Raw genomic sequence first — 20,325 nt, forward strand, 5'->3', positions numbered from 1 at the left:
ATTTCATGCCATATAGACTTTGATTAAAGAGCCTAATGGATACCTGTCTGGAACATGACAGGTTAATCAGTGTCTTTTCATCAAGCTTTTTGTCCATCGCTGCTTGAGCGTTCCTTGCCTTCAAAAGGAATGGCAAGAAAAGAAATGGAAAAGACATGCACAAGATGAGACATTAGACCTTTAATTAGAGGCACACTTTTGAGCCAGTGTGTCTATCTCGGTGGTTCCACTAAATGCACGCTGCATATTGATGTTCTCGAGAATGCTCTGAGGCACTTAGCTAGCTCGTGGTCCTCCAGGCATAATGACATGCTGGACCTTTAATTTGAGATGAGATTGGTTGATTCAATAATAAGAGAAAAATAATCAGATGTAGACGTCACACATACGCATGTGGTGTCTACATAGAAATGAACCATCTTTTTTAAAATGTTTGAAATATGATTTAGGAGCATTTATTGCCAGAACTGATAAGAACTACTAAAATTAGGCTCTCTCTTCATCTGAGGTTTTTTTTTTTTTTTTTTTTTTATTTTCCAGCAAGTCACTGCACTTGAAATGATGACTTTGGAGAAATTAATGTGCTGCTGGGTTACTTTCAAAAGGCTCAGAGTACTGTGAGGGGGAGAAATGCAATCAGTCATCAATGGCCATAAATTTCATTGCAGAGTGAAGAGAGACTGCTGCATTTGTGCTGACACTGTAAAATAGTTTGACAGAGCACTGGCTGGTTTTACAGTTATTTTTTCGCAATGAGCTTTTCCATTAGGGAAATATCTACTTGCGTCTATACCTCCACAGAGGTGCCGAATATGTGTGTGTGTGTACTGTATTTATGTGTGTGTGTGGTCTGCGTATAGTACATCACTGCAGAAAGAGAGAGGAAGCAAGTGGATGGTGGGTGAGGTCATTTCCAGTTAGGGAAGTGCCAGTGAAACCATTTAATTTAATAAGCCATAACTCATTGTGTCGCCGGGACATCTTACTTAGGAACCTGAGTGATGAATTGCACTTTAAAAGGCAAATAAACACTATCGGGGATCTTCTTTTTAATGAGCATGTGTACTGAATCACATCACCTGCCATCCTAAAGACAGCAATCGAGTTTTGATGCTTATGCCAAACCCTCAGTCACATGGTGTATGACAAACTAGTACTTCTCTGCAAAAAACTATAAAACTGCACCATGGTTATTAGACATAATAATACAAAATGAATGAATCAATCAATAAATCAAACTGGGTGAGCTCCTTCTCCCAAGACAATCTTAATTTCAAGCAGTAATATAAAATAGTTTTTATTTTTGCTTTAGGCAATATCTTTAGCAATGATTACAGTACGGGGATTGGTATTGCACTTGCCAAGGATAACCTGGCCTTGTGCTAAAACTGTGACATCTTAGCACTTTGGTTTTTCTGTTGATGAAATTTGAGTTACTGTAGCTACATGTCCAGGTTTTAGTCTGCTCAGTCACGGAAGCTATCACTGGTCATGCTAACTATTAGCAAGACAGAAATCATTTAGAAATCATTGTGTGATAGGGTAACAACTCTTTACACTCACATCTTCCCGTCTCATGTCCAACTGGATGTGCATAATGACCTGTCCATCACGATATCAGTTGACCTACAAAAAGCCCTTGTGGGGTTATTTTTTATCCTATTAATTACTACTATATTCCTATAGTAATTTACATCAATGATTACAAATGTAAGAAATGTAAATGCTTTACTGTTAAGGTGAGGCATGTAAGAATCATGGTTACTATCACCTAATGTCTTCTATCAATCCATATCCTACAATGCTAAATCAATACTTGGTTGGGTTGACTGAAGATCTTTTGTCCCTGTTCTGTCTTCATTGTTTCAGCTCATTCCAGTATCTCCAGATCTAGATCTTTCTTGTTTTGATATCTTACTGATATCAAATTTGTTGTGGAGAAGGAATCCTTTCAAAATGGAAACCAATTATGCCAACATTGATTAAATGTTGGTTTCCTAAATTGTGAAACAAAGAATCAATGCAGTGTATCAGTAATCTTCATTTTTCAATCAAAAGTCAGGAAAATATAAAAAATGAATTTCTTCAAATTCTGCATCTGTAATACAAATATAAAAGCTGAACATACATGATCATGACACAACGGGCAATGTTGGGGAAAGTAACAAGTCCTTTCAATAAAGTATTTGATCTGACAAGCATGAAAACAAACCTCTAACCATCACCATCTCCTGCAGCATGAACCATAATTTGAGTGACAGCCTAAAAAGTGTTAAGCCTCTGACACCAAAAATATAAATTTACAAAATAGTGTGTTCTTTTGAAGTCACAGACTATATCGCTGAAGTCATTTGTTTCATGCACGACTCTTAATACCAGCAAAAAACAAGTGTGATTTCATGTATACAGTAGTGGAACACTCTTGTTGAATTATATATAATATGAAGATTGTCTCTTACAGTGCATCTTTTGTCCTTTTCAATGAACATGACCCCTGTTCATTTTCATGGACACAGATTTATACAGTACATTAGTGCATTTAGTAAATGCAACTGTCCACATCTTTTAAGTCATGTTCACCATGTCCTTGTGTTAAAGCTATATTTGAAATGGCACCTGTTTCAGGCGCAGTAAAGCTCAAGCAATTGAAACTAATATAACGTCCTTTTCCGCTGGATGAGTCATTGGTTGCAGGCAGGGTAACATACAATGACAGTATACAAACTGATGCAGAACCGCTTTTGCTTCAATTTTGCACCCCATCACGCCACCCTAACCCTCTTGCGAGTCCCCACCCCACGCAAACACACACTTTAATCATTTAGATTTCCATTATCACAGCTTCCTCTTCTCATTACTCAACCTACTTCTCCTCACTACTGAGCCATGAACCAAAATTAATTCATTACCTTGTCTTCACCACAAGATTGCTATCTTAGCCGGATTTGAGTTCTCATTTCAAACTCAAACATTTGACGTTTTCTATATTTTCTCACAAAACCAAGCTGGATTAATTAGAATAACTTTGATGAAACAGAGAAGAGACAATATAACTGCTCGAGTGAATACGGCAAAGAAGACGACTACAGCCTGTCTCAATATCACTGAAGCAATTTTACTGAGACAGGAAAGTGTAACTGGGAGGTTCCCATCTACAGCAGGTTGTCAGTCACAGAAACCTATGCCTGGCGGCTTTGAACACTGTGTGTGACCATGCTCAGCTTGTTCTTTTACTCTGTTCTTCACGCCACCCCTCCCGCCACCCATTTCCCCTCCTGCTTCAGCGCATTTCACATCTAAAGGAAAACAAACAAGCAATGTCATTCCTCTATTATTTGCCAGGAAGCCCACTACTCAAGTCTTGACACCTGCATAATGAGAAGTAGATGTACATGCGGCCCCTTCTCAGATGAGAGCTCTATTAAATGATCTGCAGAAACAGCCCAAGGAGTTTGATGAGTTTGTTGGATAAGGAAAAATACACAGTAGTATAATGTATGGATATGTGCTCCAATACAATGGCAAAAATGTCCTCGGCAGTTGCATTCTTTGTTTTCAAAATACCTCCTCACAGGAGTTGTTGACAATAAATTAAAAAAAAAAAAATCAAGTAATCAATATAATATTGCAAGTTGTACAACACCACAAGGTAACTGACATTATTGGCTTCCCTGTTAGCATGTTAGCTATCCTTTTCTCTAATGTCAAAACTGTGAGAAACAACTTTTCACAAGTAAATTTAAATTGCTCAGAGTCCGCTTAAAAAAACGGTCATACCACAACACTGAAATTGGATTATCTTTTTTTTCTTGGGTGGAAAATTCTGCTGCTTTGGCATATAAATATAGTAACAGTCTCTGGCGGCTCAACATAGATGCTCTCTGGATAGCGAAAAAAAGGAAAATTAATTGGGAAACTCTGGGCTAGAGTGTGATTGTGACTTTGATCAATGACTGGGGAAACTCATTACCAGCGTGGGCCAGTGCGTGAGGCGGACCCTAATTGCGTGCCAGTTTGTAATTCTGTGCTGTAATTGACAGCTGGATGAAGCAGGTGTGCCCAGTGACACAGTGGCACGATGAGAGAGACAAAGGAGAAAGGGACAGAGGGATCACAAGATGGGATGAGGAAACGGGAGTGATAATGGATTAAAAAAAAGCAAGGGGAGATTCTTACTATTCTTTAGATATTTAAGACTGTAGGTGGGAAAAACAGGGTTCCAACTAGATTTTTTACATCCAAAGAAAAATAACAAAAGGGAGAGGATGAGAGGCTTAAAGAGAGGCAAATTAGTAATGTACGTGTGTGTTGTTTTTGGTACTGAATATTTGAACTATACACTTGAGTCTTACTAATGTGTGGTTGCCACTTTTCTGAAAATTTAATACTCACTGGAAAACAGCGTGACAGAATAATTTTCCATTTTCATTTTATCTTACTAAACAAGAGAGTAAAAACACACAGTTATAAGAAACTGCTGCTGCTGTAACACTGATTACAGTGTTAAAAACTGTCACAGCTTTCACTTTCCTAGCCTGTAGGTGGTGACTCTGCCATATATCTGCAGATCTCATCCACTTCTGCTGTTCCTTTCTGTTCCTAAAGGTGGCATGTGTTGGCATGTGTAAAACTGGACTGAGAAGGACTGAACAGCCCCCACTTGTGGAGAATGTACAGCAAGCTAAAAGTGAGAGTCGGATTGTGAGTTTCAGGCCAGTTTCATGAGGTGCTTTGCATCTAATAAAAAGCACACTCCAAACAAAGCCTGTCTGCTTGCTTGAAGTGATACATCAATACAGGGCGGCTTTTGTAGGCTTTTTGCCATCTTCTGGCAAGCTCTTATGGACCAGGGGCAAAGAATGTTGAATTCAATCAAGCACACCATAATTCCTTGCAGTGTACGAGTGGGGCTGACTCACAGGCTTCTAATGGCTGCTCGTAATCAAGCACCATGATTAAGCACTTGGGGAAGTGGGCACACACTGAAAATCCTTTGGAGATGTCCTTTCCCTTAGAGCTAAGTACACTCATTACCTCGCAACAGCGGGTACGTGGGTGCTTCATTAGCTTTTATGCCGAGTTGCCTGTATTTACTCATAGTTTTTCTGATTTCCGTAGAGTGAAAAGGCGCCTAAAGAGCCCTTGACTGTAACAGTTTGATGTCTGTATGCTGGCTATGTGGTAACAGGAAAGTCTCAAACTGTAGTGATTGCAAGTTTCATGGTCTCACTCAAACCAAGAAATGGAAGAACAATTTTTTTTGATCAAAATCATCCATTTCACCCCTGATAATTTTACATAATGTGCTATGAAATTATTGAGAACTACATGATATGTAATGCATTTTAAAAATCTTGAGAACAGCGTGACGATTCAAAATCCAAACGACCACCCTGCAGCTCTGACATTACAGACACTTAAGAGCACTCATAAAACATTTTATAATCCTACTTAAATCATCTTTGCTGAAACTACACCAAGTATTATTTCTTATAGTCTGCTACAATAAGGCAGGATAAGTCCATGTGATCCATAACAACAGTTATGCTTCTGTTGTAATTTAAGTGTAACATGAAAAAGCACAACTTCCATTCAAAAAATGGCACTTTTGATAGGTCATGGTCAGCACGAAGAAAGGTGAACCTCTCAGGATGCCTTGATTGTAGACTAATTATAATATTAACCCTGCCGGTGGAGACGTGACTGTGGCTCAAGGCCAGACGGTGGATGACATTCTCCACATGGCGAGCTACATTAGATATCCAGACAGATGCTTCAGCCACACAGACTCATTAGCAAGGGCCATCAAGGTTCTGAACCAGTAACTACAACTGTGACCATAGCCATCTGTATTCTAAAAACACAAACATGTATTTGTTCAAAGAGCATTATAAAGTCAAAATTACTGTTAATTGAAAATTTTGATTTCTAAATAAACTACATAACACACTACACAAAGAAATACAAGTGTGGTGGTATTTCTACTGGTTAAGGTCATTTTCAATAGCACGAATTCACTTTTCACAGGCACTGTTCAAAAGTTGCACTTTAGAACATCTACACACATTGCTATGTTCATCAATAAACAGAATCTACAGCAGTTTTGAAAGAATGGTTCTCAGTGCCTGAAATGGGCCAGTACTCACTGGCACTGAGTACTTCTGATTACTAATACTTCTGTTTTTTGTCCACATGAGTACCCTTACTTCTTCTTGCGCACCACCTGGCGAGTCTAGGTACGCACCCCTAAACACCTGCATTACTGCGTCTCTGTGTAAACACATGGCTAGCTTAAAGCCGAGAAAACAGCTCTGAAAATGTCCTTTTAAAATGGACAAAACAACGCCAAAAGAAAAAAAAACAAAAACAGAGGATCAGGAAGAAACTTTAGCAACTGACGAGAGTTCCTTTCTGCTGCTGCTGCAACTGCATCGTAAGAAGCTAGCTGCAGTGCAACTGACTCTGCAAAACCAACACCGAGCCTTTCCCGTCAGGTGCCAACTACCTTGGTGGTAGTGACACTTTGCACCATGGGCACAGTGCACCTGACTGCTGGACGACGGACCAAGTTGACTATGTCTGCAAGGCAAATGATTGGCTCATTGTGAAAGATAAGAAGCTTGGATGCTGGATTTGCAGAGAAGTTGGATGATCCTGACTGTACTATACTTTGTCCAAAATGTAATACTGGCAAAGCTACATACTTCCATGCTTTCTAGGAATGCCCAAATATTGTGGAACTTTGGAATAACTTTAAAAAGAAAAATTGATGGTATGTTCACCATTGAATCATGACTACTTATAATGTATGTATGTATGTATGTATGTATGTTTGTAAGATTTATCTCGTAGATCTGTGACTATTACTTGTACTAAGACACGTATTATGGCTGCTCCCTGAGTGAGAGTGTGAGTATGTGGGTCCCATTCCTATTATGTACGTGTTTGTTTCTCTCAGGGTGGGGCGGGGGGGTAGGGTGGTGGGATACTGTACTGATACTGTAGTATATGATTATTACTGAATTAGAGGAGGAATGGTGCACATATATGTATTCTTTGTTTAGAGTTAGTTCTTGTATTTGCAAAAGTGTACACTTGACTATGCAATACTACTGATAATAAAAAATATTGAACAAGAGAAGTTAAATTGTTGGGAGTACATCACGGACAAGTACTGAAACTATCGACCTGAATGGGGTGAGTGTGTGGTGACCCACTTCAACCGTGATAAGTACAAACAACAACTAAGCCTCAGAAAAAAGATCAAACACCACAAAGAATCAATTGCTCATGAAAAGGCTGCTGACATACTGAAATATGCTTCACGCAAAGCAATTAAGAAACAAGTACAGGCTACGCATACATCAGATTACGAGAGCACGGCTGGAGTCTTTTGAACAGCATATAAAATTGGCAAGCATGGCCGGCCACTGGTGGACTTGCCGGTTGATCTGAATTTGCAACAGCTGAATGGACTAAATGTGGGCAGGATCTTGCACTCCAGTGAAACATGTGGAGTAATAATCGATCACATTGCAGATTTGATGTAGGAAAAAAATGGCAAAAGACATCACAGAAAATCACAAGAAAACTGTGTTTTGATCAATTAATCTACCACTATTAGTGGCTAAATCTGTGCTAGTTGTATGTGTACATTCAGCATTAGTGGATGCTAACCCTGAAACATTTATTTGGGAGTTGGAACAACTACAGATGCCATCACTAAGGCTTTGATGGAGTGCTTTGAAAGACATTTTACTGGGGATTTTTTTAGATCAGTGTCTAGTTTCTTTTGCTTGTGATGGGGCATCAGTAATGTTAGGGAAGAGAGCAGGTGTTGCTAGCCAGCTGTGCAGTAAATTCCCAGGCATTTTTGTGTGGCACTGCTTAAAACAATCAGCTTGAACTAGAATTAGTGATGTCATCAAGGAAGTTTCTGGCCTCAATCATTTTCAGATCTTTTTTGATAAATTCTACTCGCTGTACCATGCTTCCCCCCCAAAAATCAGAGGGAGTTAGGACAGTGTGCACAAGTTGGACAGCGCCTACCAATGATAGTATGTGTTTTGTCCATCTGATGGGTGGCATCAAGTCAAGGGAGTGTCAGAGCTGTCTCGCAAAATTACAGAGTCCTTATTGATCACTTTTCAAAACTTGCAAATGACATGAGCCGAGATTCCAGAGACAGGGTAAAATATAAAGGGCTTGATGATGTGCTCACATCTGCAGCATTTGTCAGCAATCTGGGACTGACGTATGATGCACTCACATAGCTTAGCGACCTCTCTCAGCAACTCCAAAAAAACAGAGATGACACTGCCAGAAGCAGACTGGCTGCTAACTCAAGTTACTTGAGTTTTTGAGTCCATGGTTTCCATTCCTGGCCCACATGTGACTACAGCTCATGCAGCTGTGGAAGAAAACACTTTTTTGGGGCAGCTGTGGCTCAGGAGGTAGAGCGAGTTGTCCACTAGTCGGAAGATCGGTGGTTTGATTCCCGGCTCCTCAAGTCCACATGTCGAAGTGTCCTTGGGCAAGATACTGAACCTCAAATAGCTCCCGATGGCTGTGCCACCAGTGTGTGAATGATTAGATCCTACTGATGCGCTGGTTGGGACCTTCATGGCAGCTCCTGCCATCAGTGTATGAATGTGTGTGTGAATGGGTGAATGTGGCTTGCAGTGTAAAAGAAGTGGTCAGAAGACTAGAGAGGCACTACAGAGGTGCAGTCCATTTACCATTTACTTTGATGAGTGTTACCCTGCGTGTGTGAATTAGACACCAGATGACTTGCACAACCTCTTCCCATGTCAGCATCTGAGAAAATGCATAACATGACCATTACAAAAAGCTAATGCATGACATGAAAGTTCTAGATCTTGGTAGTGGCCTAAAGAGGAGTTAGATATAAAGTATGGAGATGCTGAGATGCTACGCTTGTACCAAGTGCTCAAAATGGAGAGAAGAGAGTGTGTTCATGGGTTTCATGAATACAAGGATATCAGGCCTGCCTCGTTAGAGCTTCTACTAAAAGCTGTCAGGACTATTGCTGTATCCACTAGTGAGTGTGAGAGGGCATTCAGCACCATGAATGACATCCTTATTGCAAAAAGTAATGCACTTTCTGTGAGCTGACACTCCAGTCTGTTTTTTGTTGGGGTTTTTTTGTTTTGTTTTTTTATAACTGCAACAGATCACCACTGGGGACAGTTGAATCCAGATGCATGTGTGAGGTTGTGGCTGTTCAAGGGGAGGAGAAGTGCTGAAGAAAGGGTCTGTCAAGGTCCAGCTTGTGACCTTCTGGAACCTTTTTTAAGAGTGTCAGTGTGAGAGAGTTATGGTATAATGATATAAATAAATTAGGCTACATTAAAATGTACACAGTATTGTGAAAAAATGTTGGCAAGAATACATCTCTACTACCTTAATGCATTGTTTAACAATATAAGTTGAATTTAAAAAGATAAAATCTTTATCTATCTCACATACACAGTATGAATCCTAATTACTTACTTGTTGATCCATCTTGACCATTATAGTATTAATTTGAGTGTATTTGTCTAATTTGCAGATATGGTATGCTGATCCAGATCCTGAGGACATGACTATTGATTTCAACTTCATTACTGGAGACTGAGGCATCAGAGGTACTTTCATTTCAATTCAGGACTGTGATGGGCATTTATGGACATTTGTTTACAGTGGAATGTAAAATTGATATTTGCAAGTTCAAAAACAACTTTCCAGTTCCAGATCTGATTTGGTGAGGAAAGTTGGTCACAGACAATTTACAGACCTGTGTGTTCACCACAGTGTTCACTACTGAGAGCATATCCTTCAAGTATAGGTCTTATTTGGCAATCATCTGCCTTTATCCAGTTTTGAATGTCAAAAAAAGTATGACAAAGAAAGCGCTGAAGGGCTGCCTATTTTTAGGCCTCAGCCAATACAACAATGTAAATAAGCACAACTTTGTCTTTTCTCCCTCTTTGTTCCGTCAGGTTATGCTATGTTGATTTACCATAAGATAAAGAGAGACATTTAAATAATAAGTTTTCAGTTATACTCAATTATCCTGATTTGACATACTGTACTTCAAGGTGACATTGGATGGGACTGCACCACTGGAGCTAAATAAATGCAGTCTTGCCCATACATTATGGACTTGCCTTTGGTATTCCTTCTCATTATCCAATTTAATCTGGCCAACATATGTTTTCATTTGGTTTTATTGTAGCATATATGCAATATGATATTTGTGTACAATATGATTTGTATCAATAGCTACATAGAAAAGTTTTTTATTAACCAAATACACATGTATGTACAAACTGTGGAAATGTATGTCATATGTAATGCAATGCATACAAAAATACATTTGAAGTGGGATATATTACCAAGATATGCGTATAAATATAAATATATCCAAGATACATGCAATGCTCATGTCATTCAACTGCTGAATTAAAGTACTGGCACCATTTAGGTCCAATTCACTGACGATTCTGCAGTTTTCCACTTAAACAATGGTAGTTACAAAGGGTGAGAAAATTCAGAACTTGCAATTGAGCATGTGCATGCATACACACAGACACACACACAAAAGACTGCCTTCAGGCAAAGGAGAAGATGGATTGCCACTAAGTGTTTTCTGAATCATATTACAGTCCATAGATTATAAGCATTATAGGTAAACCTCCTGGCAAAAAGATGAGTCTAATTAGTTCTCTCTTCAACTATGCTCATCTTTGGTTGGACACATTCATGATGCATTGCCTCTTTAAAATTTAGAGAAGTTAGTAGAATGCCACTTTAATAGAGTGTTTTACATCTTCCAATCTGTTTACCCATGTCATCATAATGAGACTTGAAATGCTTAAATGGCTCTCCAAACGATTTATTAATGATTATTTTCTTAATATTAGTTTGAGAAAGCTTGGCCGCAAAAACACAAGAAAAACACAAGAAATATTTGAGTTACTGTGACTCTTCCACATCAAAGACGTCTTCCATCAACTTTGAGCCGTTTTCCTCCTCAAAATATGGATTTGATGATACTCATCTCTCACTCCTAAAATAAGCGCGGACAGATGCCTGACAAATGTTCTGATATCTATCAAAGTACTATCTCCTTGTCTTGTTTTTTCCCTATCCATGCAGCTGCTGACAATACATCACTGCCTTTGATCCCAAATGTCTAAACTGTCTGCTGAATGTCACGTTTTCAGTAAGGTTGTCAGTGTGTGTTTTGCACATGTACGTTGTGTATGATGTGATGTGTGGATGCTTGATTGTGTTAAAATGCACACAGATGTGCAAAGAGCACTACTGTATTCTGTCTGTATGTGTGTGGGGTGCATGTGTGTACGTTTAAGCACAAGCCTTATCCAGAGAGGGATAAATCCAATCCATTACCTGGCGGGGCTCAGGGCAGCTCAATCGATGGCACTCTCAGTGGCTGCTGATGAACTTCCCTCTCTGACAAGGTGTATCATTCAGACCTGTCGCAGAGCAAGACTCTGTCTGGCATTTCAAAGCATCAAGGAAACTGAAGGCTAAATTTTTTTTTTTTTTCCTGGTGTGCACACTACTGAATGTGTGTCCGTGACACATTTACAAACACAAATGTGTCCACAACACAAATGTGTCCACAACACATGTGTTTGCAAATGATTTCTCCCCCACCGCTAACTTTAACGGCTGCAAGTAGGGCTATGTGTATCCATTATGTCAAATTCCAAGACTTTAGAGCAGCCCTAAGCACTGCTGAATGCGTGTTCTATCAATTCATGCATGGGTCGAACATAAACTGTAATTATATTCAATCACATCGAATAAGAAAACTCTGAATAACATGCTTTTGGCTTGTCGAATCTGCACTCATCTACAAGCGTGTTTTTTTTATCGTCTGGCTGCCACTTCCCTTCAACCTGGAAAAAAAAAAAAAAAAAAAACGAGAGGGATGGAGAGATGGAGGAGCAGTCAGTGTGAAGGAGGAGGAGGAGAAGATCAAATGGCAGGGCGGTTATGAGATGTGTGTCTGATGCCTTTTCAGACTGCGCTGTTTTGGCCGCCGCACCAGTCAATCACGATTACAATGGCGAGGAGAGATGGGAGCAGTGGTGCAGAAAGAGCAGGAGTGATAATTACAATGCAAGGGACAAGATAATGGGAACACGCTGCACTCTCCCAATCATTTCATGTATCAGCTGCCGACTGACCCCCCCTCCCCCCCTCCCTCCACCTACTGACAACCAGCAATCACAGGTCATATTTGTGAAATCCAAAATGAATTAATTTGATGACACCAGTGGGGGTTGTGATCTGTCTCTGTGTATGCACGTGTTTGTCTATGTGCAGTTTTGTCAAATGTCAAAGAATATTTACTTGTACTTTTCCCTATGAAATAAGCACATGAGCACAGCATTATCACTGTAGGATGTAGCAGAGAAGGGCAATGAGTACAGCACTGTGAGCAGCTGTTTGTGTAGTGGTGTCTCACATGGCATATCATCACACCCTAATCTCAATGGATAAAAAAATGTGGGCTTTTACGTCTTAAATACTGCTAATAATCCTTATGACTGCTCCAAATCAATGCATACTACATTCTCCTCTGTTAGCAATGTACATGTCACTTGTGAAATGCCCTAACTTGCTTAACATTATCATTCACAATAAGAATCTGATAAAATTCTAAGCTAATATAGTAATATCAGAGGAGGTGTGGCTTCAACTCTGGGAAATCCAGTTAACTTCCACTAATTCCTTGTTTTGGAGAGATTTCTGCTGAGAGAACTTGATTTGTTTCTTTATTACTCGTAAGCAGAAATCCAAATGAAGTGGGTCTCAGTGTGGATTGGTTTCAGTGGACCAAGCGCATATTTTTTGGTTTTGTTCATCTGTTCAGCCTTTTTGGGAAGAAGTGGGTAGTTTAGTTTCAGCGATTCTGGACCTGAAACCTTAATTCTCTTCCACTTTTTTGTACCTTAGAAATATTCCCAGAGGTCTCAGTAAAAGTGACCCTCCCACCACTGCCCTTCTTACCAATATTATCAATTCTGTTCGCTCAATTGAAAACATGACTTTTACCCCTCGACTTCAAAAGAAGGGCAAAATATACTGGAAGAAATAGGATTCCAGTAATCGCCTGGACTTTTAGCCATTTTTCTTTCTTTTTTTTTGGTCTGAACCTTTAAGTGCATCATGAACTGTAGCTGTGCTTTTTTTTCTTCTTCAGTTGATTGTGCTGTTACATCCCAGACCCCATCTGTTCAGTGTCCTTACAAAAATTAAAGTTTTTTTAATCTACTTAAAATTCTGAAACTCCCTCTGCCGTAATCTACAGTATGAACATTTAGTTGTCTACTTAAGTATACTTTACTCTCACATCAAAATAAAAACCTAAAATCAAATGCTATGCATTACTGCCCAAACCCGGCTGCTATCCTACAGTATGCATTTCTTCACTATGCTGGAAGCTGTACATATTCTCCCACTGCTCCTCTTAAGTATAGTCAGCTGAGAACATTAATCACAGGATCGTCTAAATTAAATTTACCATAAAGCGTAAAGTGGCTTAATGAAAATGAAGTTGTTTATGATGTGCATGATTACCAGGGTATCTATCTTCTTTTTACTGGAGGTACTTGAGATGAGCAATGGGATTTGAGCCATTTGGAGAGGGACGACTCTGATCACACAGTGGACGCCCAAAAAGCATTCAAGCAAAGTGTATAGGGATAATCAATCATGGTGCTGTTATTGGTGTACATAAGTTCTATATAACTGATTTGTACTGCATGATGTATTTGAATGTACTGGCTCAAAATCAAGTTATAACCTCAAACTGGTTTTTTTTAATCAAATATTTGAAATACTACATTACATCAACGTTTTAAGCAGTAATGCTCTGGCTCCAGGTTCTCCAGTGTGAGGATTTGCTGGTTTTCCTTGTGCTGTATAATTGTAAACTGTTTCTCTTTGGGTGTTGGATTGTTAGCCAGACAAAACATTTGATGTCATTTCCTAAGACATAGGAAAAATGTGATGGAGATTTTTCAATATTTTCTGACATTTTATAGATAACATTCTATCAAGTTATAGGCAATAAATAATAAAAATAATCATTAGTTGCAGCCTTAAAATAATGCTTTGATGCTTTGGCAGTCTCAGAACACAGGAGCATCAAGCTTGACCATTTGTAGCGAGCAAAGGAACAACAGAAACAAAAAACAGTTACTCTGAATACTAAAAGTCTTTGAGAGCATTAATTGTGTCTGCTTGCACAATGTCAATCAACTGATCCTTGCAACCAAAGCTGTTCACACAAATACATGAGGAGTGGATGATGGAGATTACAAATTATATGCATCCATGGTCTGTTTAAACAAGTAGCAAAGATAACGTTGCTTTTCCTCCTTGGCATCAAACAAATGACAAAGTTTCAAAGCAATTTCAGGCTAAGCACAAGTGAGCATACTTTAAATGACTAAAGGTTAGATGACCTTGTTGACCCTCAGAGTCAAGGTTGGACTGTACACAGGACATATGCTGTACTGTTTCAAGTTTTGCAAATGAATATCATGTTAACATTTCTAAAGTAGAGGAGAGCCCAGTATGTTAATGGTGTATGTATACACCACCCAGAGAACACATGAAGATGGCAAAATCATTATAAAACTTAATAAACCTCATCAATCAAACACATCACCCGCATGTTCTTTGTACACATATGTGCATTTCTGCATGCTGTTTAAACAGGTAGAAAGGTTCAAGAGAAAGAGACCACACAACTAAAGCTGCTTGAGGGAGAAGGCAGAGCTAATCCGTGGTTATCAACACCTTTAAGCCTGCAGACTTCAGAGCCATTTGTAAACGCTCCTCCCATTTCTACTTCGCCTTCTCTTCTCACTGGCACATGAAGATGCTTGTGTTTCCACCTGAATCCGTGACAGACTGCCTGCGAGTGGCAGCGCAGTAATGGTTTCCAGGGAGACAGTAAAAGCAATGCTCCTAGAGGTACAGGGATACAATGCGTTACGCCCCATTTCTGCTGGCAGGCACGAGCCTCTATCCAGCAAGCTTCTACTTGAACCCGTGTTTACCACATCATCTTGGGCAATAAGAACTGTGGACGCTTTTACCACCTGCTAATGTGTGTGTAAGTAATTCCAACAGATATGGCCATTTTGAGGCTTTTTTACATATTTCAGTACAATATTTTACAGAGGAATTACCATAATATGACTATTATTAATGAACAATTAGGCAATTATTTGAAACTTGCTGATAATTACTGTCGTTAGTGTTCTCTTTCAAAATACATTTACAGTATATTTGTTCTCTGCTACTGTAATTCCTGGCCCTATATAATACTGAATATTCTGAAGAGACATTTGTATTCAGAGAACTTGTTAGCTACTATAATCCAGTCATATTGCCTCTTTGAATATTCAATGTTCTTTTCACCAGGTTAAATTGTATAGCCTAGTTAAAGTGGCAAAAGAGGAAAACTATATTTTTATAAGTAAGAATTAATCCATTTAAAGTGGGTTTTCTTTTCAGGCTCAGTGTTCTTTAATAGTAAGTGAGGCCGACCAGTAACCTCAAATTTGAACTTAAAGTGAAAATTATATTTCATATTTTAGGCATTTATAGAATCATTTTGTTAGAAATAAATGTGTCAAATAATGATAATAAAAATAATAATGATGCTTCACATACTGTATATTATACAGGCTGACATATATGGCAATAATCTGTCTAAAAAACAAAAGGACAAAGTTAAAACAACTACTGTGTCTGTGACTGATACTATCATACGAGTTGTTACTGCAGGACGAGGCGAGTGTTTATATGGTAGATTCATCTCACTTTGTTACGTTCAGATACTGATACATATTTATAGAAAACTGAACTGAAACTGAACCAATCCAACTAAATCAACAAAATCTTCGAGTAGCATGCAGGACATGTAGTCTGAACAACTAATCAAAGCTAAGGTCAGTCTCACAGTATACCTCGACAACACAAAATTCACACACAGACACACACTGAACATTTCTTTTCAAAAGGCATGGCAGTTAATGTCATTTTTGTCTGAATATTTACAGTTTAACGTTAACTTACAGGGCTTAACGATCAAAGCAAAGAAAAGATGTCAACAGTTTTCTAAATGAGTTTTAAAAAGCGATCTGCTGGGGTCAAAGCACTAACATGCAATCAGTGTGGCCTTTGTGAAAAGCAGAACGATTATGGGCGGCACAAAGAAAAAAACTGTTTTCTCAGCTAAAGAAAGGATTACAATTTTCAAATTACAATTAAAAAACATCTGGGGGGGGGGGGGCAAGTTAACAGCAAGCACTTATTAATGAAAGACACATTTCAAGTTCAGTGTTGTCTCTTTTGCTCTATATATTTTTCTATCACTCTAATCCTTTAGAGTTTAAATAGAGTCTAAGCTTCCTTCTGGCATAATATTGATTTGTTGCAAGTGAGGAAAGCCGACAGCGGTGCAGAGAGACAAACAACATACCATGAGTAGGCAACAAAAACAAACACAAACAAAACCGTGTCGTCATAGGAAACCATCTTGGGTCGAGTTTTGCATAATGCGGAGGGGAAAATGTCTGGAAATGGGTAAATTAAAAAAAAAAAAAAAAAAAGATAAAGATGGGGAGGCATACAGCTAACAATTCCATATGATGCTGCATGATGAAGCATGTGGTGCCGAAGCCTCCAAACATCAAAGCCGCACTATCTTTATCAGTTCAGCCTCTCCAGAGTCTTTCTATGACATGAGATTGGCATTATGTGACTAGTCTCAACGTGTGTCCTCCTCCACTCCAGCATTGCCAGGGAAAAACAAAAAAGAAACATGTCGTCATGTCTGTTTTTATTTCCCAAAAGACAGCTCTTCTATTTCAGTGTTTTGCTACTGTTTCTCTGCACCATGCAGTCATTATAGTGATTTTGTTTCATGCAGGCAAGTGGAAGAGGCACATAAGTGGAAGTGGTGGAAACTGGCAAGTGGGCTTTGCCAAACAGCCTCAGGCAGGAGTGGAACAAAAACAGTACTTCAATGCCCCCTAGTGATGAATAATGATAATGTCACAGCAGACATCCCATATGTCAAATATTTCACCTCACAACTTTGTATGTTTGTCACCACATGATACGTGAGACTGTTTCAAAAATCTACTACACTATACTGTGTGATATCTAGCTCAAAAGTATCTAGTACCAAAAATATCTTGACATCACAAAAACATCCTTTATCAAGTTAACAGTATTCCATTATCAAAAACCAAACTTGCAAAAAAGATGCTGGAAAAAAAGTAGCTATTGCCACCGAGGCACCCTGCGGCTTCCTCTCTCTCTGTCTTCTCTTAAGCCACCTTCTCAAGTCTGAAAATTTGGCAAATCCCCAGAACAGACTACACCCTACTGTTATACTTCTTCAGCCTGCTCATATTTAGGATTCCATGGACCTCACAGGGTCCTATTTTTTAAATCTTCTGAAGCAATCAGATTTCACACTTTCTTCTGTCCCAAGTAAGAGGGCCTCTACCCATAATCCTGTTCCTACTGCTTGTCAGGATGACAACAAGAACAGAAGCCTGTGGGCTGTGTATGCATGTGTGTGTGTGTGTGTGTGTTTGTGCTCGCACAACATGCACACAACTGGGCACAGGCTGGTCTGCTGAGGAAGAAATACAGACCAGACAACAAAATCTGAAAAAAGCTAAGAAATTAGGTGGGTAAAGTCAGTAAGAATAAACTTGAAAAAAACAAAACAAAAATTAACAAATCTATTACAAATATAACTGGCTGACATAAAAATCTATCAGTCACAACTCTAACCACAGATATGTCAATCCCCTTCTTAAATAGGACACACTGAAAGTATAATTTACTTTTCCCTCACAAGGGGAGATCTGGACAAAAAAAAAAAAAAAAAAATCATAAACTTGAAGCTTAAAGCTGAAAAGTCATTACTTATTACTTTCCAAACATTTTTTCTAGCTTTGACTAGTTATACCCAAACAGCAACCAACATCACCAAAAGCCATGGGAAGTGCAGTTCCTCCGATGGCCACTAGATGCTTCTTCCAGGAAAGCTACACATGTTCGTATTTGACACAACCAAGCACAATTCAGTAACAGTCAATTGAAGAGAGTTGAAAAGTAGAGTACCTTTGCATGATTCACAGTTCAAAAAACTCCTTATTTATCTTAGACTGGCCCTTTAAACAGCCCCTCAGTTCAGCCTCTGTCTCTCAACAGACAGTTTTAGCTCCTGTCTCTTTAAGGCCGCCCTCCCGATGAGCCCACTCCTTTCTGAACCGGCCAGCTTTCAGGAAGTTGCGAGTGGTGGCACTAAGCGGCTACCTCTGGGGCTGTAAAATGAAGCCAATGCGGAAGTGCCAAAAACTGCAGTTCTTTGAATGGCCACTTGAAGCTGGCTCCAAAAAGCGAGTCAATCCCCATAGACCCCCATGTTAAAATTTTACAGCAGAAATAAACATGTTTACAGCCTGGTACAAGAAACAGTTTAGGTCTCTATAGCTAATTTCCCCTTTCATGACAACTGTAGGGGTCCTGTACTTATTACTCACCCGTTTAAATTTTATTAAGCCGTAACGTTATGCAGGGAGGAATAGTACAAGAAACAGCAGATACATTTACCTCATTATTTGACAAGTTTAACATTAGCCGACAAAGTGACTCAGGACATTAATTAACTCATAAGGGATTCACTGTATTGGAGTTTTTGGGGTCTGTATTTAGCCTACAGTTTGTATCTTGAAAACTTGGGTCAAGGTTTTCTGGGGCAGTACAGTAGTAAAATGACCATATTTCACTTATGTTTCATTCACTAGATATTAGAGATGTCCCCTTACCTATGGGGAAGGCAACACGTGATGCATTCTGCCGAAAATTTCAAATAAAACAGTTAGCTAAGCTTCGTAGTAGCTAGAGATAGCTTAGTTGTTTTTTTTTACGTAAAAAAATACGTAAAAAAAAAAAGGTCTCAGAGACACCATGACTCACCAGTGGAGGAAAATGTTGCTTTTAGTCATCCTTAGGACGGTGTCTTCGATTTCTTTGATGTTTAAGGGTTGCAATGTCTTATCCAGGGCAAAGACACTGTTCAAGCTCGGTGCATTTATGACTTGTCCAAAGTTAACGCTATGTCCGAGGGTTAAACACAGTTTTGTGGACTTGACCACCAACATATTCGACAATAAAATGAATTGTCGCTTGAATAAACGACTTTTTCCTTCATTTAACGTTATTGTTTGGTTTCCTTCGCAGCCATATTGTCACCAGGTGTTGCTAATTAGCCGCGGCGGTGTTTCACAGGTGAGTTTGCAATGCTGCGTTCAGGAAGTCCTCGTAAATTCCCCTTCCCTCACAGATTTAATTTACTAACACCATTTCTTTTACGTTGCCACAAAATAATTTATTGTGGCTGTTTTGTTTTCTCAGTCACAGTTCAGGAGAATAACATAATGTCGATGTCAGATGTATTTAATATATCAAAACACGACCTATTCTAATGACTACAGGTGAATTTCATTATTCTTACACCTTTTCATCTCACCCTTAACCTTTTTAGTTTCAATAAGCTGTAGGCTATGACCATGGAACTCGAAATGTAAATATAATTAATTTGTAAAATATTGTTGCATATAGGTTTTTGCCCTGCTCACACATGTTGTAATGTCATTTAATGTCAAGTATTTACACAGAATAGCAAAAAATATAGAAGCTTCCTGACAGCATTTAAAGGCAGCATCAGGGCCAAACACAAATTATTTCTAAGGCATGAAGTATTACAGTTTCCTTATTACAATCTTGCTAAATGTATTTAAAAGAACATCATGAAAAGAAGGGAGAAAATTAATCAGAAAAAAGCCAGAAAATCAACTGTGCAAGTTGATTCTTAAACCGCCGATTTAAAGAAACCCTGAAAAGAAAAAGGAGGTCAGCTGAAAAAAAGCAGTACGGGAAGAAGAGATGGTGCAAGAGCAAGGGCAGGAGATTTTTTAGCAAGAGGGGAAAAACTGAGGTAAATTGACAGAGTGAGAAATCTTATGGATGAAGGATGTGAGTGAGCTTGAGGGTCAGTTTGCCAGCGAGAGAGACAGAAACAGAGAGAGTGCAAAGGGAGGAGAAATGAGAAAACAGAAGTCTGACTCTGACAGTGGAGCACTGAGCTCAGCGGATGGCCCCTAATGAAGTACGGCAGCTGCAGAGGAGGAACACACACTGACAGGCTGAGTCCCACTCTGACGGATGGTGGACAACACACGCACA

General features: G+C 39.1%; 1 long non-coding RNA gene across 2 annotated transcripts in view; it reads right to left on the reverse strand.

Moving 5' to 3' along the window:
* LOC122973557 overlaps nucleotides 1-19,381 on the reverse strand; it is an 84,933-nt gene extending 65,552 nt beyond the window's left edge. The window contains exon 1 of one of the 2 annotated variants that reach the window (XR_006400079.1): nucleotides 19,057-19,380. This is a non-coding gene — a long non-coding RNA (uncharacterized LOC122973557). Of the gene's footprint in view, nucleotides 1-19,056 lie in introns of both variants that reach the window. The other variant, XR_006400080.1, reaches the window with a different exon arrangement.
* Between the last annotated feature and the right edge of the window lie 944 nt (nucleotides 19,382-20,325).

Source organism: Thunnus albacares, chromosome 22 (genome assembly GCF_914725855.1).
Source record: "Thunnus albacares chromosome 22, fThuAlb1.1, whole genome shotgun sequence".
Classification (NCBI taxonomy): domain Eukaryota; kingdom Metazoa; phylum Chordata; class Actinopteri; order Scombriformes; family Scombridae; genus Thunnus; species Thunnus albacares.